Consider the following 23,334-nt stretch of genomic DNA (forward strand, 5'->3'; position numbering starts at 1 on the left):
CCTAGTTGCTCTGCATGGACCCAGATCCGAACCACTTGCTGTGCAAAACAGTTTCCTCATGTCACCTTTGATTCTTTTGCCAATCCAACTTAAATCTATGTCCTCTGGTCCTTGACCCTTCCACCAATGGGAATAGCGTCTCTCTATCTACTCTGTCTCGACCCTTCATGATTTGAATACCTCTATCTAATCTCCTCACAACCATCTCTGTTCAAGGAGAACAACCACAGCTTCTCCAGTCTATCCACGTAACTAAATTCCCTCATCCTTGGAATCATTCTAGTGAATCTCTCCTGCACCTTCGCTAAGGCCGCCACATCTTTCCTGAAGTGCGGTGCCCAGAACTGGACACAATACTACAGTTGTGGCCGAGCCAGTGTTTTATAAAGGTTCATCATAACTTCCATAATTTTGTACTCTATGCCTCTATTTATAAAGCCCAGGATCCCGTTTGCTTTCTCAACCTGCCCTGCCACCTTCAACGATTAATGCACATATACTCCCAGATCTCTCTGTTCCTGTACCTCTTTTAGAGCTGTGGCCTCTGGTTTATATTGCCTCTCCTCGTTCTTTCTACTGAAACTTCGCATTTTCTGCTTTAAATTTCATTTGCCACGTGTCCCTCCACGCCACCAGCCTGCCAATATCCTCTTGAAGACTATCGCTATCCTCCCCACTGTTTACTACCCTTCCAAGTTTTGAGTCAGCTGCAAATTTTGAAATTGTACCCTATACACCCAATTCCAAGTCATTAATATATATCAAAAAAGCAGTAGTCCCAGCACTGACCCCTAGGGAACACCACTGTACACCTCCCTCCAGTCCGAAAAACAACCGTTCACCATTACTCTCTGTTTCCTTTCCCTTAGCCAATTCTGTATCCATGTTGCTACTGCCCCCTTTATTCCATGGGCTGCAATCTTCATGATAAGCCTACCATGCAGCACTTTATTAAACGCCTTTTGAAAGTCCATATACACCACATCAACGACATTGCCCTCATCAACTCTCTCTGTAACCTTATCGAAAAACTCCATCAGGTTAGTTAAACACCATCGTCCAAGTGACTGTACATTCTGTCTAGTGCTCTGTCTAATTCATACCAGTGTTACTTTTACTAAATACTCTATGTTTCCTTTCAATATTAGAGCTGGACGTGACTAACAAGGACAGAGGTCAGGGTTTGAACACTGCTCATGTTATTGAATAAATACTTATTTATTTGTTATGTTTTGCTTACTTTTTCACGTAACTGGCATTTGTATCTTCTGCGGAAGTTTTTCTTTATTTTCCAGTTTTATTTACTCAACCACAGCAATAACAACCTGCGTTTTGATAGCGCCTTCAATATAGGAAAACCTCCTTTCGCGCTTCACGGGTGCGTTAGTGCATAAAAGTTGAAACCGAGCAGTATATATATATATATATATGTATATATTAGGACAGGTCACTAAAAGCCTACTCAAAGAGGCAGGCTTTAAGGAAGAACGAGAGGTAGCGAGGTGGATAGGTTCAAAGATGGATTTCCAGAGGCCAGGCCCTAGACGGCTGAAGGAACGGCTGCCAATGATGGGATGATTCAAATCAGGAATGCAAAAGAGTCCAGAATTGGAGGAGCACAGAGATCTCGGAGGACTGTAGGGCTGGAGGAGGTTTCAGAGATAGGGCGAGGCGAGGCCATGGAGGAATTTGAACTGGAGGATGTGAATTGTAGGGCTGGAGGAGGTTTCGGAGAGAGGGGGGGGGGTAAGACCGTGGAGGGATTTGAACAGGAGGATGAGAATTCAAGGGCTGGAGGAGGTTACGGAGATAGGGAGAGGCGAGACCATGGAGGGATTTGAACAGGAGGATGAGAATTGAAGGGCTGGAGGAGGTTTTAGAGAAAGGGAGGGGCGAGGCCGTGGAGGGATTTGAACAGGAGAATGAGAATTGTAGGGGCTGGAGGAGGTTACAGAGATTCGAGATGTGGCTGGACCGGAAGCCAATGGGTGATGGGTGAACGGAACTTGGTGCGAGTTAAGATACGGACAGCACGGTTTTGGATCAGCTCAAGTTTGCTAAGAGTTTATTCCAAAAGTTCAAACAACTTAGGTGTAAAGAAATTGCAACAACCGTGTCTCTGCACCACCTGTCTTCCTATCGGGAGTGCTTCTATCAGTCATGCGATTGTCATTCAATTTATCTGTTAGAGGTGGAATTTGGACTATTTGAATAATCTCTCACTTGAGCCTTTTTCTCATAAAGCAAACAATCTCAAATTTACCAACTTCAACTCAGAAGAGAAGGGCTCGATTGCCCATGTTTGAACAGGTTCCAATGCTTGCTCATTTTTCTGTTGTAGAACAACCGGAATGATGGGTTAGAAATTCGTATCTCTAAACGGGCGCTATCGCATCGGCCGCCTGTTATACACCCACTCTGATATTCAGTTACATTGTGGTCATTGGAATTGAATATCAAGCGCGGCGTATAACTGGCGATTTATGCAATACCGCCCGTTTGGCGCTACGCCCAAGACAAATTCGTACCCCAATGAGCCTGACTGGAGGTATGCCTCACAAAAAGTTACCTCCTGCGATTTACACCAACCACTTCGCTATCAATTCAAGGATCCGCTTCCCATTTCCCCGACTCACACTTGCCCTGTTACTTTCGTTGAATTGCTCAACCACGCCCCCCCCCCAAGTCCCTCAAGGTAATTTCAGCATTGTTTTCTTTTACTGCAGAACTTGAAAAACTGAAAAGCGTTTCCACAGATTGTGGTGAGTTGGAAGGATTGCGTCCTTGTCCTTTCAAACCCCAGCATTCATCTCACTGCTATAGTCGACTCTCCTTCCGTGAAGTACTTTCCCTTTACATTGTACAAGGAAATGTTTAAATTACCGCCCTTTCAATTTAATCATCTTTATGGTGAATCAGAACTACTGACTGAGTACATCAGTGTAATGATGAAAGCATGACTATCCCGGAATCACCGCTATTGACACTGAGAGGTAGAAATTCGAATCTGCCACCTGTTATACATAGAATCACATAGAGTCTACACTACAAAAGCAGGCCTTTCGGCCAGTCTGGTCTATGCCGGCGTTTATGCTCCAAAAAAGTCCCCTCTCACCCTACTTCATTTAACCCTATCAGCATATCCTTGTCGTCCTTTCTCCCTCATGTTCTTATCGAACTTCCCCTTAAATGCATCTACGTTATTTCCCTCAACTACTCCTTGTGGTAGCGAGTTTCACATTCTCACCACTCTCTTGGTAAAGAAGTTTCTCCTGAATTAATTATTGGAATTATTGGTGACAAATCTATATTTATGGCCCCAAAGTTTTATTTCCCCCACAAGTGGGAACATATTTTCTACGTCTACCCTATCAACCCCCTTCATAATTTTAAAGACCTCTATTAGGTCACCCCTTAGCCTTCTCTTTTCTAGAGAAAAGAGTCCCAGCCTTTTCAGCATTTCCTGATTAGTTTGTCCTCTCAGTTCTGGTATCATCCTTTTGGTTCTGTTTTGCACCTTCTCCATTGCATCTTGATCATTCGTATAATATGGAGACCAGAACTTTGCACAGTGCTCCGAGTGTGATCCAACCAAGACTTCGGTGTAACAGGATTTTGGGCATATAATATAACGGGCAGCCGATGCGATACTGCCCGTTTTGCGCTTCGGCTCAAGATGAATTTCCACCCCGCTTCATAACCTTGCACCGATAAACGATTGGTGTTGATGGAAATGCACTAAAATTGATCACATGGATAGTCGGACAAAAAATGATATGATCTTCCAACGGGAGACTAACAACTTCTATTATTTCTAGTATTCTCAAAATTACTAATTGTTCCAATTACTGTCACTATCAGAACAGGAGCTAAGTTACAAAAGTAAAGGTAAGGGCAGTGATAATGATTCATTTCATTGGGCAACAGTTTATTCCTTAGTAAGATTTGCTCCTTTTTCACCCAACTTAAATCCGATATTTTTCCCTTTGATTTACTCGATTTGCAAATTGTAACTTTTTTGAATCTTTTGCGGGTTTTCATCGAATTTTAATTTCCCTTTCTTAGGAGTAAATGGGGAGAAGATTTACTTTTACCCGATGTGCTGCTATGAATACAAATTGTGATTCTTTCTATCCTCCAAAAGTATATGGAATATTACGAACAGGGGTAGGCCATTCAGCCCCTCGAGCCTGTATATACCCAGATTTGGACCCTAACTCGTCAGGTTTCCCCAGGGCAGGTTTGGGTATAATTACAAAGCCATTTCGCCTCTGACTGCCTGAAATATCCAGGCAACACTTCATAAATTATTGCCAGACAATCACCCTTCACTTCTTGCCTGTGCAGCCTGTTTCAAAATTCCCCAGCTACAGCGCAAATAATTAACTTCCTGCTGAACTTGGTTCACCGTCCACTTTCTTACCGTGAGACTATGGAGGTAAACGTTAACTGGGGGGATCCACTAACCCACGGTTTTGCCCTCCTTTCATTCCAGTTTAACTTGTGCATTCATTTACCGATTTGAAAGGTATCACCCCTGAACCTAGTCCCCCTGGGCAAGCTAGGTTGCCAGCCTCTCCTCATGGGATAATTGTTATGCCTACTTGTGTCTGGATGTTGCGCTGTAGTAGCACCACCAGAATGAAGCATCTCACTCCAGTTGAGGGTATCACAACCTCATACAGACACTCACTGACGTTGAACCCGATCCCACCAGTTTCCCACCAGGCGTGTCGGGCTAAAATTAACCCCTATAAGACCGTTTAGGGATTTCCTCTTCAGCATTCAGGCTAACAATGCAATGGTTCGATTGTCTATCCCTCATGCTGCCACATACTGTCCTATTGAATCAACAGTCCGAGTTCTTCAGGAGAACACTTCAAACACTCGCCTTCTCTCCCTCAGAACTCGAACAACAGAAACAAAATCTCCAAGATACCGGTAAGTGGAAAAGGCTCAGTCCATATCTCAATGCAAACCCGAGGATCACCTCGCTTATTTTACTCACTGAGATATTTCTCCTTTCCTTCCATGTAGCGGTTTCCCCTTTACGCTCTTGATGAAAGGAGTGTCAACACTTTTCCGTTCGCTTGCCTGAATGCTCAATTAATAATTATGCAATGCAAAAATGCTAGGCGCATAGTTATAGCGGGTGAAATTGAACATGGGCGGGGATGCAAAACAGATGGTGTCATATTGGTCGCCCTTTATAGGCCCCGTCCAATATTCAATTTCCAAAAAGCGATTCAACCTGTTTTTCATCACGCGCCCAGTCCAATTTCACCCCCATCCACACTGAAATATTTGGATAATTTATCGATACACAGAACTCGTCATAACTTATCTCAGTGGAATGAGGAATGTACAATTTTACTGCAATGATCTGTATCAACATGTTTTCCATAACATGCACCCTTAAAATAGATTCAGGTAAACCCAACTGCCAACCAGTCAGTACAAATGGGCGAAAAGCATCCTCAGGCAAAACATAGAATCATACAGAACAGAAGGGGGCCATTCGGCCCATCGTGGCTGTGCCGGATATTTGAAATAGACATAGAATTAGTCTCATTCCCCTGCTCTTTCTCCATAGCTCTCCATTTTTTTCCTTTTCAAGTATACCTCCAATTCTCCTTACAAAGTTACTGTACAACCTGCTTCCACCACCATTTCACGCAGTGCATTCCAAATCATAACAACTCGCTAAGAATAAAGATGTCTCTTCACTTCGTCTTTGGTACTTTTGCAATTTATCTTATCTCTGATTCCCGACCCTCCTGCCAGTGGAAACAGTTTCTTCTGATTTACTCTATCCGACCTCTTCATAATTATGAACATCTCTATTAAAAATCCCCTTAACATTCTCTGGTCGAAGGACAACAATCTCAGCTGCTCTAGTTTCTTCACAGAACTGAACTCCCTCATCCTAGGTAACATAATGTTAAATCACCTCTGTTATTTGCCCAAGGCCTTGATATCCTTCCTAAAGTGTGGTGCCCTGAATTGGACACGATCGTCTAACTGAGGCCTAATCGGTGATTTATAAAGAGTTTAGTATATCTTCTTCACTTTTGTACTATTTACCTCCACTTATTAAGCTAAGTATTCTGTATGCTTGTTTATAAGCCTTATCACATTGTGGATTAGACATTCGACGGGTGTTAGCCTAACATGGGCGGTACCACATCGGCCATCCCTTATACGCCTCGCCTGATATCCAGTGACATTCACTTCAATTAAACAGACTATCGGGCGGCCGATGCGCCACCGCCCATTCAGTGCTGTCGCCCAACACCAATTCCTGCCCCTGTGACATTCACCTCTGCATGCGCTCTGTTCCTTTGGTGCATCTTGTCATTGATATTGCTAATCACTCTGATTCGTGTCACGATCAGAAAAAGAACTGAGCAAGAAAGACAGAGGTAAGGTGTTCAAAACCAGACCGGTCGCAACCTTGGCGTCCTATTTGACTTTGAGATGACCTCCTGACCACCTATTCGCTCCATCACCAAGACCGCCTACTTCCACCTGAGTAACGTCACCCGTCTCCGCCCCTGCCTCAGCTCATCTGCTGCTGTAAACCTCATCCATGCCTTTGTTACCTCTAAACTCCAATGCTGTCCTGGCCGGCCTCCCATCTTCCACCCTCCATAAACTCGAGCTCATCCAAAGCTCTTCTGCCCGTATCCTAATTGGCACTAAGTCCCGTTCACCCATCACCCCTGCGCTAACTGATTGGCTCCCAGTCCGGCAACGCCTTGATAATAAAATTCTCATCCTTGTTTTCAAATCCATCCATGGCCTCGCCCCTCGCTATCTATGCGATCTCCGCCAGCCCTATAACCCTCCTAGATCTCTGAGCTCCTCCACTTCTAGCCTTTTTGCGTATCCCCAATTTTAATCGTTCCACCATTGGCGGCCGTGCCTTCAGCTGCCTAGGACCTAAACACTGGAACTCGCTCCCTAAATTTCTCCGCCTCTCCACCTTTCTCTCTCCCTTTAAGACGTTCCTTAAAACATACATCTTTGACCAAATGTTTGGTCACATGTCCTAATATCTCCTTATTTGGCTCGTTATCAATTTTTGTTTGATATTGTTCCATTAAAGCACCTTGGGATATATTAATACATTAAAGGCGCTACATAAATGCAAGTTGTTGATGTTGTTGTTCCTTCTTTAAGGTTTTTTTTTAAATGGTGCGTTTTGTTACATTTTCACAGTTACTGGAATTCGCACCTCTTCCATCACATTTTATTTTGCCCGTTTTTCTTACTCGACTCTCGAAGGGTAGTTTAAACATGTGGTTGATTTTTCTTTAAATTCTATCGCCTCTTTAGTGGTCAGTAGTACTTAAAGGTAAAGCAGAATTGGAATTAACCCGTTGTTATTTTTTTATGTGTATACTGTGCCTCTCTTCACTATTCATGCATGTTGCATGTATCATAGAATCATACAGAACAGATGGAGGCCATTCGACCCATCTTGCCTGTGCTGGCTTTCTGAAAGAGCTATGAATTAAGACCCACATCCCTGCTCTTTCCACATAGTCCTGTAAATTTCTCCTTTTCAGGTACATATGCAATTCATTTTTTGAAAGTTAGTGTTGAATCTGCTTCCACTACCCTTCAAAATCATAACAACTCGCTGCGTAATGAAATTTTCCCTCTGGTTCTTTTGCCAATCACCTAAAATCCTTGTCCTCTGGTTATCGACCATCCTGCCAAGTTAAAAGTATTTCAGCTGGTTTGTTCTTGAGATCGACCTTTCTCTGGCGTAGCAGGTCGATGGGCCCATGCGCATCATGTTAGAAGAGAAGAGATTATAAGAACACATCATGAAATAAAATTAAAATCTTGGGCATCAAGTTTCCTGAATCTCAATTTGTCTCAAGCATCTATTATATTCCAGGTATGATATCCCAGCACCATGGGGGTCATTTCGACTTTGGACGATAGTGTGATATTGCGATATTGAATTGGCCACCCATTACACACAGAGCACGACTTTCCTTACCGATTGACTTCGAAGGGAAGGAAAATACAGCGGGTTGTATAAAGGGTGGTTATTTCCATATCACCCGTTTTGCATCATCGCCCAAAGCTAAAATCACTCCCTATATGATTCCAATATCTCATTTGGCACTTTCTTCCAATCTCCGTGCAAACACGTTACATCAAATCCATCTGTGCACCGTCCCTCTTCTTAGTTCCAATAATTTCTCCTTGCATGGTCACTTTTGTCCCAGCAATTCCAATCATATTATTGGAACATGGGCCCATGGGAACAGGGAGAGGCCATTAAGCCCGTTGAGCCTGCTCCTCCGCTCAATCAGATCATGGCTGACTTGCACCCCAACTCCATTGTCCCGCCTTAGCTTCATATCCGTTGACGCCATTACATTAAGAAACATCGATCTCAGTCCTGAAAGCTCCAATTGACCCCCAGCTTCAACAGCCTTTTCGTCTGTTCACCCCTATTGAATCTGTGGGAGGCAGTGGTGCCCCCTGACCTTTAGGGGGCAAGATTTCTGGATCTCGATTACCATTTGTGTGAACAAGGGCTTCCTGATTTCCTGTCTAAATGGCCTGGCTCTAATTTTAAGGTTATTCCCCATGTTCTTCATTCCCTCATCTGAGGAAATAGTTTATATTGAATCCTTTTAACAGTTTAAACACCTCGATCAGATCACCGCTTAATCTTCTACACTCAAGGGAATACAAGCGTAGTCTATGCAACCTCTCTTCATAATTTAAGCTCTTTCGCCTCGTCAATGCAGACCGATGAATGCATCGTCCAGAGTGTTTCAACATTTTAGATCGTCTCTCCCTTGAGGTTTCTCCACTCGAGTGTACAGTCTCAATCTAAACAACCTCAGCTCCAAAGGGATAACGTTTATGCAGCATTGGGTGCTGTAGTAGGACCATCAGAATAATTCAGCTCACTCCAGGTCAGGTTCAATAGGGGTGAACATATTAAATTGATAGCGATAAATGTCAGCTGGTCAATCAAGCCTGCCCCACACCATGATGGATAGGCACATCCCATCTATAACCCTCCCACACATGTAATCTCCTCAATGAAGTAGAAATATATGTAGGTGATACTGGGGGAGTGAGGTGACTTCAGTGGTAGCGCAAAACAGGCAGAAGTGCATCGAACTCCCATTTCACTCTCTGCCCGATTTAATCTTACACTGAACGGGTGACCGATGCACTTTCGCCTGTCTTGGACCAGCTCCCATTTCACTCTCTGCCCGATTTAATCTTACATTGAACGGGTGACCGATGCACTTTCGCCTGTCTTGGACCAGCTCCCATTTCACACTCTGCCCGATTTAATCTTACATTGAACGGGTGACCGATGCACTTTCGTCTGTCTTGGACCAGCTCCCATTTCACTCTCCGCCCGATTTAATCTTACATTGAACGGGTGACCGTTGCACTTTTGCCTGTCTTGGACCAGTTCCCATTTCACTCTCCGCCCGATTTAATCTTACATTGAACGGGTGACCGATGCTATTTCGCCTGCCTTTGACCAGCTCCCAAGTCGAATTTTACCCCAGTGTTACCGCCACAGATTTATAATTCATCGATTTGTTATCAACCCAAGACATCTTTTACCTTTTCCCTCCTGCTTGTACGCGCAATGTCCTGTTGGTTTCAGTGAGGTGCCCAGCAGACTTCCCAGTCCTTCAAGGTAAATGTTCTTTATTTATTTATTTCTCTTAGAACTCGGCAAACTGAAAACAAATCTGCAAGATACTGGTGAGTGCAATGGATTGTAGAATCGTAGAACCTTACAGACCAGAATGATGCCATTCGGCCAATCGTGTCTGTACCAGCTCTTTGAAAGAGTTCTCCAATTAGTCCCACTTCCCTGCTCTTTCCCCATAAGCCCTGCAATTTTTCACTTTCAAGTATTTATCGAATTCCCGTTTTGAAAGTTTCTCTTGACTCTGCTTCCATCACCCTTTCAGGCAGTGCATTCCAGATCATTACAACTCGCTGCATAAACACATTCCCTTCATCTCCGCTCTTGTTCTATTGAAATTACATTAAATCTGTGTCCTTTGGTTACTGACCACCACTGACAGTGGAAAGAGTTTCTCCCTATTTACTCTATCAAAACCCCTCATAATTTTGAACACCACTATTAAATCTGCCCTTAACCGTCTCTGCTCCAAGAAGAACAATCCCAGCTTCTCTAGTCTCTCCACATAACTGAAATCGGTAATCCCTGGTACTATTCTAGTAAAGCTCCTCTGCACCTTTTCCAAGGCCTTGAAATCCTTCCTAAAGTGCAGTGCCCTGCATTCGATGCAATACTCTAGTCGAAGCAGAACCAGTGATTTTTAAAGGTTTAGCATAACTTCCTTGTTTTTTTCCTTTATGCCTCTACTTATACAGCCCAGGATCCTATATGCTTTTACAACAGCCTTCTCAATTCGTCCTGCCACCGTCAAAGATTTATGTATGTGAACCCCCACGTCCCTCTGTCCCTGCACCCTCTCAAAAATAGCGACAGTATGTTTATTGTCTTCACATTTCCTGAAAACAAGGCTGCTTGCCCATTCTTATATTTTTAGTTCTTCCTTTAAAGGATGAAATTGGTCTTCGGCGGCCGGGTAAAACTGGCGATAGCGATTCGGCAGCCCGCCCAATTTTCCATTCCTTTACACCTGTTTTACACTGACGCATCATGACGTGGGAGTAATAACAGAGCGTTTATTACAACTAGTCTATTTTTTTATTCGTTCATGGGATGTGGGGGTCGCTGGCGAGGCCAGCATTTATTGCCCATCCTTAATTGCCCTTGAGAAGGTGGTGGTGAGCCTCCTTCTTGAACCGCTGCAGTCCGTGCGGTGAAGGTTCTCCCACAGTGCTGTTAGGAAGTGAGTTCCAGGATTTTGACCCAGCGACGATGAAGGAACGGCGATATATTTCCAAGTCGGGATGGTGGGGAGGGGAACATGCAGGTGGTGATGTTCCCATGTACCTGCTGCTCTTGTCCTTCTAGGTGGTAGAGGTCGCGGGTTTTGGAGGTGCTGTCGAAGAAGCCTTGGCGAGTTGCTGCAGTGCATCCTGTGGATGGTACACACTGCAGCCACTGTGAGCCATTGGTGAAGGGAGTGAATGTTTAGGGTGGTGGATGGGGTGCCAATCAAGCGGGCTGTTCTGTCCTGGATGGTGTCGAGCTGCTTGAGTGTTGTTGGAGCTGCTCTCATCCCGGAAAGTGGAGAGTATTCCATCACACTCCTGACTTGTGCCTTGTAGATAGTGGAAAGGCTTTGGGGAGTCAGGAGGTGAGTCACTCGTCGCAGAATACCCAGCCTCTGACTTGCTCTTGTCGCCACAATATTTATCTGGTTGGTCCAGTTAAGTTTCTGGTCAATGGTTGTGGGTAATTCGGCAATGGTAATGCCGTTGAATATCAAGGGGAGATGGTTAGATTCTATCTTGTTGGAGATGGCCATTGCCTGCCACTTGTCTGGCGCGAATGTTAATTGCCACTTAACAGCCCAAGCCTGGATGTTGTCCAGGTCTTGTTGCGTGCGGGCTCAGACTGCTTCATTATTTGAAGGGTTGCGAATGGAACTGAACATTGTGCAATCATCAGCGAACATCCCCATTTCTGACCTTATGATGGAGAGAAGGTCATTGATGAAGCAGCAAAAGGTCGTTGGGCCTCGGACACTGCCCTGAGGAACTCCTGCAGCAATGCCCTGGGGCTGAGATGATTGGCCTCCAACAACCACTGCCATCTTCCTTTGTGCTCGGTATGACTCCAGCCACTGGAGAGTTTTCCCCCTGATTCCCATTGACTTCAATTTTACGACGGCTTCTCGGTGCCACACTCGGTCAAATGCTGCCTTGATGGCAAGGGCAGTTATTCTTACCTCACCTCTGGAATTCAGCTCTTTTGTCCATGTTTGGACCAAGGCTGTAATGAGGTCCGGGGCCGAGTGGTCCTGGCGGAACCTAAACTGAGCGTCAGTGAGCAGGTTATTGGTGACTAAGTGTCGCTTGATCGCACTGTCGACGACACCTTCCATCACTTTGCTGAGAGTAGACTGATGGGGCGGTAATTGGCCGGATTGGATTTGTCCTGCTTTTTGTGGACAGGACATACCTGGCAATTTTCCACATTGTCGGGTAGATGCCAGTGTTGTAGCTGTACTGGGACAGTTTGGCGAGAGGTGTGGCCAGTTCTCGAGCACAGGTCTTCGGCACTACAGCCTATAGCAGTGTGTCCCCTCCATACCAGCAGCAGTCCTAAGCTGGTGTGTCTGCCCTTTTCACAGATCCCTTTAATCCCTTTTCGTTCAACCCCCATGGAGAGCAGAACTGTGCACCGTACTCTAAATATGGTCGATCCAAGGTTGTGTACAAGTTTTACATAGCCTCTCTATCCTTTATTATCTAAAGTACTCTTAAATGTTGACTTGGTTTCTGCCTCGGTCGCTATTCCACAGCGTTCCAATCCTTGATTTAAAAAAACACGTTTCTCCTCCTCTGGTACTGGCACAATTGACTGCATGGCTTCTTTCTTGTGCTTTATCAATGTAAGAGTATATGATACCTGTTCCTTGTCCTAAAACGTTTACATTTAATCTTAAATCTGTGTCTCCTGCTCAATCACTGGAATCATTTATATTGATATTGTTATCTACACTATTAATTATTCCAATTCATGTCGCGACTAGAACAAGAACTGAACGATAGGACCCAAGGTAAGGGTGTGAATTTGGTTCATTTTATTTGACAACATAAGTTATTCCTTAGCAGAATCCGCTCCCTGTTCACATAATTATCATTCACAATTCTTCCAGGCTTATTTTTCTTTGCCCTTTAATTCTTCTTTCGCCCATCAACCCTATGCTTTCTGACCACATTAACTCCCGGTCCACCAACGTCTCAATTTTAAAATTCTCCTCCTTGTGTTCGAATCCATCATGGCCTCGCCCTCCCTATATTTGTACCCTCCTCCAGCCCTCCAACCCTCCGAGATTTCTGAGCTTCTCCAAATTTGGCTTGTTGTGCATCCCCGATTTTCATTGCTTCACCATTGGCGGCCGTGGGAAGGGAAATCGGGCGAGGTTTATAGAATCATAGAAAGTTATGGCACAGAAGGAGGTCATTCATTCCATCGTGTCCGCGCCGGCCGTAAAAGAGCTATCCAGCTCTTTCCCATTTTCCAGCACTTAATCCGTAGCTTTGTAGGTTACGGCACTTCAAATGCACATCCAAGTACTTTTTAAATGAGTTGAGGTTTTCCGCCTCTACCACCATTTCAAGCAGTAAGTTCCAGACCCCCACCACCCACTGGGTGAAAAAAAAATATCCTCCACTCACCTCAAATCCTTCCACAAATTACTTTAAATTTCTCCTCCGCTCACCTCTAATCCTTCTACATATTACTTTAAATTGATACCCCCTGTTCACTGAACCCTCTGGTAAGGGCAATAAGCCAACCTTATCCACTCTATCTGGTCCCCTCATAATTTTATATACCTCAATTAAATATCCACATGGTTCGAAAGAAAATAGTACCAGTAATGGTGGCCATGAAACTACTGGATTGTCGTAAAAACCCATCTGGTTCACTAATGCCCTTTAGGGAAGAAAACCTGCCGTCCTTACCCAGTCTGGCCGAAATGTGACTCCGGACCCACAGCAATGTGGTTGATTCTTAATTGCCCTCTGAAATGGCCCAGCAAGCCACTCAGTTGTAAAATCTCACGAAAAGCAGTCATAATAAGAATAAAACCGGACTGGTCCCCCGGCATCGGACCACTAGGCACCGGACACGGCAAAGGCAAAACAAGCCTAGTCGACCCTGCAAAGTCCTCCTCACGAACATCTGGGGACTTCTGCCAAAATTGGGAGAGCTGTCCCACAGACTAGTCAAGCAACAACCTGACATAGCCATACTTACAGAATCATACCTTTCGGCCAACGTCCCAGACTCTTCCATCACCTTCCCTGGGTATGTCCTGTCCCACCGGCAGGACAGACCTACCAGAGGTGGCGGTACAGTGATATACAGTCAGGTGGGAGTGGCTCTGGGAGTCCTCAACATTGACTCCGGACCCCATGAAATCTCATGGCATCAGGTCAAACATGGGCAAGGAAACCTCCTGCTGATTACCACCTACCGCCCATCTTCAGCTGACGAATCACACCTCCTCCATGTTGAGCACCACTTGGAGGAAACACTGAGGGTAGCAAGGGTACAGAATGTACACTGGGTGGGGGACTTCAATGTCCATCACCAAGAGTGGCTCGGTGGCACCGCTACTGGCTGAGCCCTGAAGGACATAGCTGCTCGACTGGGCCTGCGGAAGGCAGTGAGTGAACAGGAGGGTAAAACCTACTTGACCTCGTTCTCACCAATCTACCGGTCGCAGATGCATCTGTCCATGACAGTTTTGGTTGGAGTGACCACCGCACAGTCCTCGTGCAGATGAAGTCCCGTCTTCGCACTGAGGACGCCATCCAACGTGTTGTGTGGCACTATCACCGTGCTAAATGGGATAGATTCAGAACTGATCGAGCAGCTCAAAACCGGGCATCGATGAGGCGCTGTGGGCCATCAGCAGCAGCAGAATTGTATTCCAGCACAATCTGTAACCTCATGGCCCGGCATATTCCTCACTCTACCGTTACCAACAAGCCAGGGGATCAACCCTGGTTCAATGAGGAGTGTAGAAGAGCATGCCAGGAGCAGAACTAGGTGTACCTAAAAATGAGGTGCCAACCTGGTGAAGATACAACTCAGGACTACATGCATGCTAAACAGCGGAAGCAACATGCTGTAGACAGAGCTAAGCGATTCCACAACCAACGGATCAGATCAAAGCTCTGCAGTCCTGCCACATCAAGTAGTGAATGGTGGTGGACATTAAACAATTAACGGGAGGAGGAGGCTCTGCAAACATCCCCATCCACAATGATGGCAGAGTCCAGCACGTGAGTGCAAAAGACAAGGCTGAAGTGTTTGCAACCATCTTCAGCCAGACGTGCCGAGTAGATGATCCATCTCGGCCTCCTCCCGATATCCCCTCCATCACAGAAGCCAGTCTTCAGCCAATTCAATTCACTCCACGTGATATTAATAAACGGCTGAGTGCACTGGATACAGCAAAGGCTATGGGCCTCGACAACATCCCGGCTGTAGTGCTGAAGTCTTGTGTTCCAGAACTCGCTGCGCCTCTAGTCAAACTGTTCCAGTACAGCTACAGCACTGGCATCTACCCGACAATGTGGAAAATTGCCCAGGTATGTCCTGTCCATAAAAAGCAGGACAAATCCAATCCGGCCAATTACCGCCCAATCAGCCTACTCTCAATCACCAGCAAAGTGATGGAAGGTGTCGTCGACAGTGCTATCAAGCGGCACTTTCTCACCAATAACCTGCTCACCGATGCTCAGCTTGGGTTCCGCCAGGACCACTCGGCTCCAGACCTCATTACAGCCTTGGTCCAAACATGGAAAAAAGAGCTGAATTCCAGAGGCGAGGTGAGAGTGACTGCCCTTGCCATCAAGGCAGCATTTGAACGAGTGTGGCACCTTGGAGCCCAAGTAAAATTGAAGTCAATGGGAATCAGGGGGAAAATTCTTCAGTGGCTGGAGTCATACCTGGCACAAAGGAAGAAGGTAGTGGTTGTTGGAGGCCAATCATCTCAGCCCCAGGACATTGCTGCAGGAGTTCCTCAGGGCAGTGTCCTTGGCCCAGCCATCTTCAGCTGCTTCATCAATGACCTTCCCTTCATCATAAGGTCAGAAATGGGGATGTTCACTGATGATTGCAAAGTGTTCAGTTCAATTTGCAATCCCTCAAATAATGAAGCAATCCGTCCCGCATGCAACAAGACCTGGACAACATCCAGGCTTGGGCTGTTAAGTGGCAAGTAACATTCACGCCAGACAATTGGCAGTCAATCGCCATCTCCAACAAGAGAGAATCCAACCACCTCCCCTTGACAATTAACGGCATTACCATCGCCGAATTCCCCAACATCAACATCCTTGTGGTCACCATTGACCAGAAACTTAACTGTACCAGCCACATAAATACTGTGGCAAAAAGAGCAGGTCAGAGGCTGGGTATTCTACGACGAGTGACTCACCTCCTGACTCCCCTAAGCCTTTCCACCATCTACAAGGAACAAGTCAGGAGTGTGATGGAATACTCTCCACTTGCCTGGATGAGTGCAGCTCCAACAACACTCAAGCAGCTCGGCACCATCCAGGACAAAGCAGCCTGCTTGATTGGCACCCCTTCCACCGGCTTAAACATTCATTCCCTTCACCACCAGCACACTTTGGCTGCAGTTTGTACCATGCCTGATATTCGATCTGATTGGGCAATCGAACTGAATATCAGTGTGAGGGCGTATAACGGGTGACCGATGCGCCCTCGCCCTTACCGATTTTCACCCCTGCTGTCCCTTGTTCCAGGTGAGCTGGTTATCATTGCCCTTACTTACTTTCAACATTGACTGCTGGCCCTTGTATTTCATCAATCCAGATCAAAATCCAAAATTCACCTTTATCTCCCACTGACACAGACTGTCCCTTGTTTTATTATTGAACTTTCCAGACATATCCCTTCAGAGAAAAATAAGCGAAGCACTCTTCTCTTTCCTCAGAACTCGAAAAACTGAGGAAGAATGTGAACGAGATGCGTGAGTAGAATAAATTGGATTCATACCTGCTGCAAATTGGAGCATCAACTCGTATATTTTATCATCCTTTCTGTGGACCATGTTCCCTTAATAGAGTGGAACGGAAGAACAGCAAAACCCTTCCATTAGATCATCTTTCTGCAGAATCCAAAATGTTTGCAAAGAAATAAAAAGCAGGCCTATAGATGCGGATAATTTTCTCCTAACCCTAAAGCTTCATGAATCATTGGTTAGGCCTCAGCTGCAGTCTTGTGTCTATACAATTACACCACACTTTAGGAAGGAGGTCAAGGCCTTGGAGAGGGTGCAGAGGAGATTTACTAGAATTGTAAAAGAGATGAGGAACTTCAGTTCTGTGGAGCGACTAGAGAAGCTGGGGTTGTTCTCCTTACAGCAGAGAAGGTTCAGGGGCGATTTAATAGCGGTCTTCAAAATTATGAGCGGTGTTGATAGAGTAAATAAGGAGAAACCGTTTCCATTGGCGGGAGGGTCGGTCACCAGGGGACACAGATTCAAAGTAATTGGCAAAAGAATCAGAGGGCGGATAAGGAGAATGTTTTTTATGCAGCGAGTTGTAATGATCTGGAATTCACTGCCTGAAAGGGCGGTGGAAGCAGATTCAATAGTAAATTTCAAAAGGGCATTGGATAAATACTTGAAGGGGAGAAAATTGTAGAGCTATGGGGAAAGAGCAGAAGGAGTGGGGCTATGTGGATAGCTCTTTCAAAGTGTCAACAAGGGCACGATGGGCCGAATGGCTTTCTTCTGTGCTATGAGGTTCTGTGATTCTATGATTCACTTCAATGTGCTGCCAATTCGTCCGACCCGAACTCGCTCCAATCTCGCCAGGAGGTTTAGGTTAAAATCGGCACGGGTATATGTGATCATTGATGGAGAGCGCTTGGCGCGTTATTTTAGAGGATTAAGTCTAACTTACCCAGAATAGTCTTTATGAATGATTCCATAAATTGCACGATTCAGGTTCATTCGTGCCTTTAATTGATGTCTGGGCAATTGGAAAATGAGGAACGACTTTAACTCACTGTTCTGGTGAAGATTCGGGGGAGGGCAAGTTAAAATCGAGCAGGGAGACGTACCCACTCTGTTCCCACCCAGAAGGGAAATCTTGGTAATCTTCCGGTGCTCTGGATTCCCCCATGCCTATCCACCTAGCTTAGTTCCAAAGACCGTTCCCTTTTGGCCCCAGCAGCTGCATCCGAGAGTCACGATTTTAACCTCCGCTCAGCTGTTTAACGCCGACTTCCGTTTTGGTCGACAAGCAAACGAGGACTATTATTGGCCATTAAAATCGGTCGAGTCTGATTACTGCTGCTCCCATCAAGAGTGAAAATAGAGTCCAATCATATTACTAATTATTCTGATTCATGTCGCTATCAGAACAAGAATTGAGCAACAAGGACAAAGGTATAGCTCTCAATATTCATTCTCCAGTAAGCTTCGCTCCTTCTTTTCATTTTATTACAATTCGCCTCTCGTTCTGTATTTTTCCTCTTGAAGTTAGGAATTAGAAAGCTCAGTTTTATTGGTGCGTGTCTGATTTAGTTGCAATTCAACCTCCCCAGGAATACTCAGCAGTGCTTCGAGGTGGAGCAGATTCACTTTAAGTGTGGTTTCAACATTGCATTTATAACGGGTTGAAGATATTACATGGAATTACATAGAAAGTCCAACACAGAAACTGGCCATTCGGCCCAACTGACTTATTCCGGTTTCTATGCTCCACACGAGCCCCCTCCCACTCCTCTAGTAAAGAGAAGATTGAGGGGTGACTTGCTAGTCGTCTTTAAGATAATGAAAGAAGTTTGATACGGTAGATGTAGAGAAAGTGTTTCCACTTTTGGGGGAGACCAAAACTAGGCATCATAAATATAAGATAGTCATTAATAAATCCAATAGGGAGTTGATGAGAAACTCCTTTACCCAGAGAATGGTTAGGACGTGGAACTCGTTACCACTTTGAGTAGCTGAGACGAGTAGCATTGATGCATTTAAGGGGATTCAAGGTAAAGACATGAGGGAGAAAGGAATAAAAGATTATGTTATATGTTTAGATAAAGAGGGGCGGGAGGAGGCTTGCGTGGAGCATAAAAGCACCGGCACTGACCTGTAGGGCCGAATGGCCTTGTTCTGTGCTGTACTTTCTATGTAATTCCACGTAAAAGCTAGACGCTAAGGAGATGTATCGAAACTGTGTATGAACTTTCCGTCTTCTTAGCTTGAGCCTTTGCCCTTTTCTTGTGCATTTTCAAGAATATGAATTATGTTATTACGGTTCTTTACTGCCCTCTTTGAGCTGGATCTCACTGCTGTTTCTGGGACCTACTGCATTGCACAAGGGGAAATTGTAATGTTACCATTTTGGCGGGATCAGGATTGTTTTGCAGACCCCCACCGACGCCGAGGCCAGACACAAATTGAGTAACATCGGGTGGGTGAATAACAGCTGGCGGATCCGAAGCCGCCTGTTTCCCACTGGACGAGTTAACTCAAAATTATCAATTATATTTCAAAAGTTCTTCATTGATCCTGAGACGCTTTGGGACGCCTTGTGTAAAGTGCTATATAAATGCATGCTGTAACTTTGCTTCTTTCTTTCTCTCTTTCTTTCTCTCTTTCCTCCTTTCTTTCTTTCGTAAACATTCTCAGGCTTGTCTCCTGATATGGACAAGTTTCATTGCATCTCCTCGAAATGCACTGCAACGCAGTGCGAACAGCAGGATGATGAACCTTATCCCAGTGTCTCAGAAAGACTTGATATTACCTCCCAAGACGAATTTATACCAGCACTTCACCTATCGATTCTACACATGCAAAGATTCAGTAAACTATTCTCACTTGGTGCCACATGTTGGTAACTATTTTTACTAGCGGTCGATCAGTTCGAGATCAAACTATCTTCCAAAGTTACAATTGCTCCCAACTAGACTGTTGGTTTCAGTAAACTGCCTACAAATTAGTCGGACCCCTTCGGAATAACATTCCAATGAATTTGTCTGTTTCCCAGAAGTGGTAAAACTGAAAACCAGCCTCCATGATTGTGGTGAGTGAGGTTGTGAAAGATGCTATATAATGTAAGAGCTTCCTTTCCCTTTCTTATTGTCTTTAAGACATGTTAAGAGCTATAGTGATAGGGGACTCAATTGTAAGGGGAATAGACAGGCGTTTCTGCGGCCGCAACCGAGACTCCAGGATGGTGTGTTGTCTCCCTGGTGCAAGGATCAAGGACGTCTCGGAGTGGCTACAGAACATTTTGGAGGGGGAGGGCGAACAGCCAGCTGTCGTGGTGCACATAGGCACCAACGATATAGGTAAAAAAGGGGATGAGGTCCTAAAAGCAGAATATAGGGAGTTAGGAGGTAAATTTAAAAATAGGACCTCAAAGGTAGTAATCTCAGGATTGCTGCCAGTGCCACGTGCTAGTCAGAGTAGAAATAGGAGGATATTTCAAATGAATACGTGGCTAGAGGAATGGTGCAAGGGGGAGGGATTCAAATTCCTGGGACACTGGAAACGGTTCTGGGGGAGGTGGGACAAGTACAAACCCGACGGTCTGCACCTGGGCAGGGCCGGGACCGCTGTCCTAGGAGGAGTGTTTGCTAGTGCTGTTGGAGAGGGTTTAAACTAAAGTGGCAGGGGGTTGGGAACCTGAGCAGGGAGAGAGAGGAAAGCGTAACAGGAAGGGACAGAAGGTATGGAGTAATAGGTAAAGTGTTAAAAAAGGAAAAAGCAGGAACTAAGCGTCACAAAACAGATTTGAAAGTTCTTTATCTGAATGCACGTAGCATTCGTAGCAAAATGGACGAGTTAACGGCACAAATAACTACGTATGGGTATGATCTTGTGACCATTACAGAAACATGGCTGCAGGGTGACAACGACTGGGAATTAAATATGCCAGGGTATTTAACAATCAGGAAGGAGAGTCAGGAAGGAAGGTGAGGTGGGGTGGCTATGTTAATAAAGGAAGGAATCACTGTAATACAGATAAATGATATTGGGACAAAGCATCAAGATAATGAAACAGTTTGGGTGGAGATAAGGAATAATAAGGGGAAAAAACATTAGTGGGCGTAGTATGTAGGCCTCCTAATAGTTGCAACTCTGCTGGAAGAAGTATTAATCAGGAAATAGTCGGGGCATGTAATAAGGGAACAGCCATAATTATGGGGGATTTTAATTATCATATTAAGAACATAAGAACATAAGAACATAAGAAATTGGAGCAGGAGTAGGCCAATCGGCCACTCGAGCCTGCTCCGCCATTCAATAAGATCATGGCTGATCTGATCCCAACCACAAATCTAAAGAACACAAGAAGTCGGAGCAGGACCCGGCCACACAGCCCCTGGACAAATCAAATTGGGCAGAGCAGCCTTGAGGACGAGTTCATTGAGTGCATCAGGGATGGATTTCTTGAGCAGTATGTAACTGATCCTACAAGGGGGCAGGCAACCTTGGACCTGGTCCTGTGTAAGGAGTCAGGATTAATTAATAATGTCCTAGTTAAGGATCCCCTTGGAACGAGCGACCACAACATGGTTGAATTCCATATCCAATTAGAGGGTGAGAAGGTTGATTCTAAAACAAGCGTACTGAGCTTGAATAAAGGAGACTATGATGGTATGAGAGCGGAATTGATTAAAGTGGACTGAGAAAATAGATTAAAGGGTAATACGGTACATGAGCAGTGGTTTTCATTTCGGGAGTTATTTTACAACTTTCAAAATAAATATATTCCACTGAGGAAAAAAGGGTGTAAAAGAAATGACAGCCATCCGTGGCTAAGTAAAGAAATCAAGGATAGTATCCGACTAAAAACAAGGACATATAAGGTAGCCAAACTTAGTGGGAGGATAGAAGATTGGGAATTCTTCAAAAGACAGCAAAAAGTAACTAAAGGATTGATTAAGAAAGGGAAGTTAGATTATGAAAAGAAATTAGCAAAAAATATAAAAACAGATAGCAAGAGTTTCTATAGTTATATAAAAAGAAAAAGGGTGGCTAAGGCAAACGTAGGTCCCTTCGAGGATGAGACCGGGAAATTAATGGTGGGAAACATGGAGATGGCAAAAAATGCTGAACAAATATTTTGTTTCAGTCTTTACAGTAGAGGACACTAAGAATATCCCAACACTGGACAAACAGGGGACTCTACGGGGGGAGGAGCTAAATACGATTAAAATCACTCAGGAGATGGTACTCAGTAAAATAATTGGACTCAAAGCGGATAAATCCCCTGGACCTGATGGCTTCCATCCTAGGGTCTTGAGGGAAGTGGCAGTAGGGATTGTGGATGCTTTGGTGATAGTTTTCCAAAATTCCCTGGACTCAGGAGAGGTCCCGGCAGATTGGAAAACTGCTAATGTAACACCGTTATTTAAAAAGGGTAGTAGGCAGAAGGATGGAAATTATAGGCCAGTTAGCATAACATCTGTGGTGGGTAAAATTTTGGAGTCTATTATTAAGGAGACAGTAACGGAACATTTAGATAAGCATAATTTAATAGGACAAAGTCAGCATGGCTTTATGAAGGGGAAGTCATGTCTGACAAATTTGCTTGAGTTCTTTGAGGATATAACGTACAGGGTGGATAAAGGGGAACCAGTGGACATAGTGTATTTCGACTTCCAGAAGGCATTCCACAAGGTGCCACATAAAAGATTATTACTTAAGATAAAAAATCACGGGATTGGGGGTAATATTCTGGCATGGGTGGAGGATTGGTTATCGAACAGGAAGCAGAGAGTTGGGATAAATGGTTCATTTTCGGACTGGCAACCAGTAACCAGTGGTGTTCCACAGGGGTCGGTGCTGGGTCCCCAACTCTTTACAATCTATATTAACGATTTGGAGGAGGGGACCGAGTGCAACATATCAAAATTTGCAGATGATACAAAGATGGGAGGGAAAGTCGAGAGTGAGGAGGACATAAAAAACCTGCAAGGGGATATAGACAGGCTGGGTGAGTGGGCGGAGATTTGGCAGATGCAATATAATATTGGAAAATGTGAGGTTATGCACTTTGGCAGGAAAAATCAGAGAGCAAGTTATTTTCTTAATGGCGAGAGACTGGAAAGTACTGCAGTACAAAGGGATCTGGGGGTCCTAGTGCAAGAAAATCAAAAAGTTGGTATGCGGGTGCAGCAGGTGATCAAGAAAGCCAACGGAATGTTGGCTTTTATTGCTAGTGGGATAGAATATAAAAACAGGGAGGTATTGCTGCAGTTATATAGGGTATTGGTGAGACCGCACCTGGAATACTGCACACAGTTTTGGTCTCCATACTTAAGAAAAGACATACTTGCTCTCGAGGGAGCACAAAGAACGTTCACTCGGTTAATCCCGGGGATGAGGGGGCGGACATATGAGGAGAGGTTGAGTAGATTGGGACTCTACTCATTGGAGTTCAGAAGAATGAGAGGCGATCTTATTGAAACATGTAAGATTGTGAAGGGGCTTGATCGGCTGGATGCAGTAAGGATGTTCCCAAAGATGGGTGAAACTGGAACTAGGGGGCATAATCTTAGAATAAGGGGCTGCTCTTTCAAAACTGAGAGAGGAGAAACTTCTTCACTCAGAGGGTGGTAGGTCTGTGGAATTTGCTGCCCCAGGAAGCTGTGGAAGC

This window comes from Heptranchias perlo, unplaced genomic scaffold, assembly GCF_035084215.1.
Source record: "Heptranchias perlo isolate sHepPer1 unplaced genomic scaffold, sHepPer1.hap1 HAP1_SCAFFOLD_55, whole genome shotgun sequence".
Classification (NCBI taxonomy): domain Eukaryota; kingdom Metazoa; phylum Chordata; class Chondrichthyes; order Hexanchiformes; family Hexanchidae; genus Heptranchias; species Heptranchias perlo.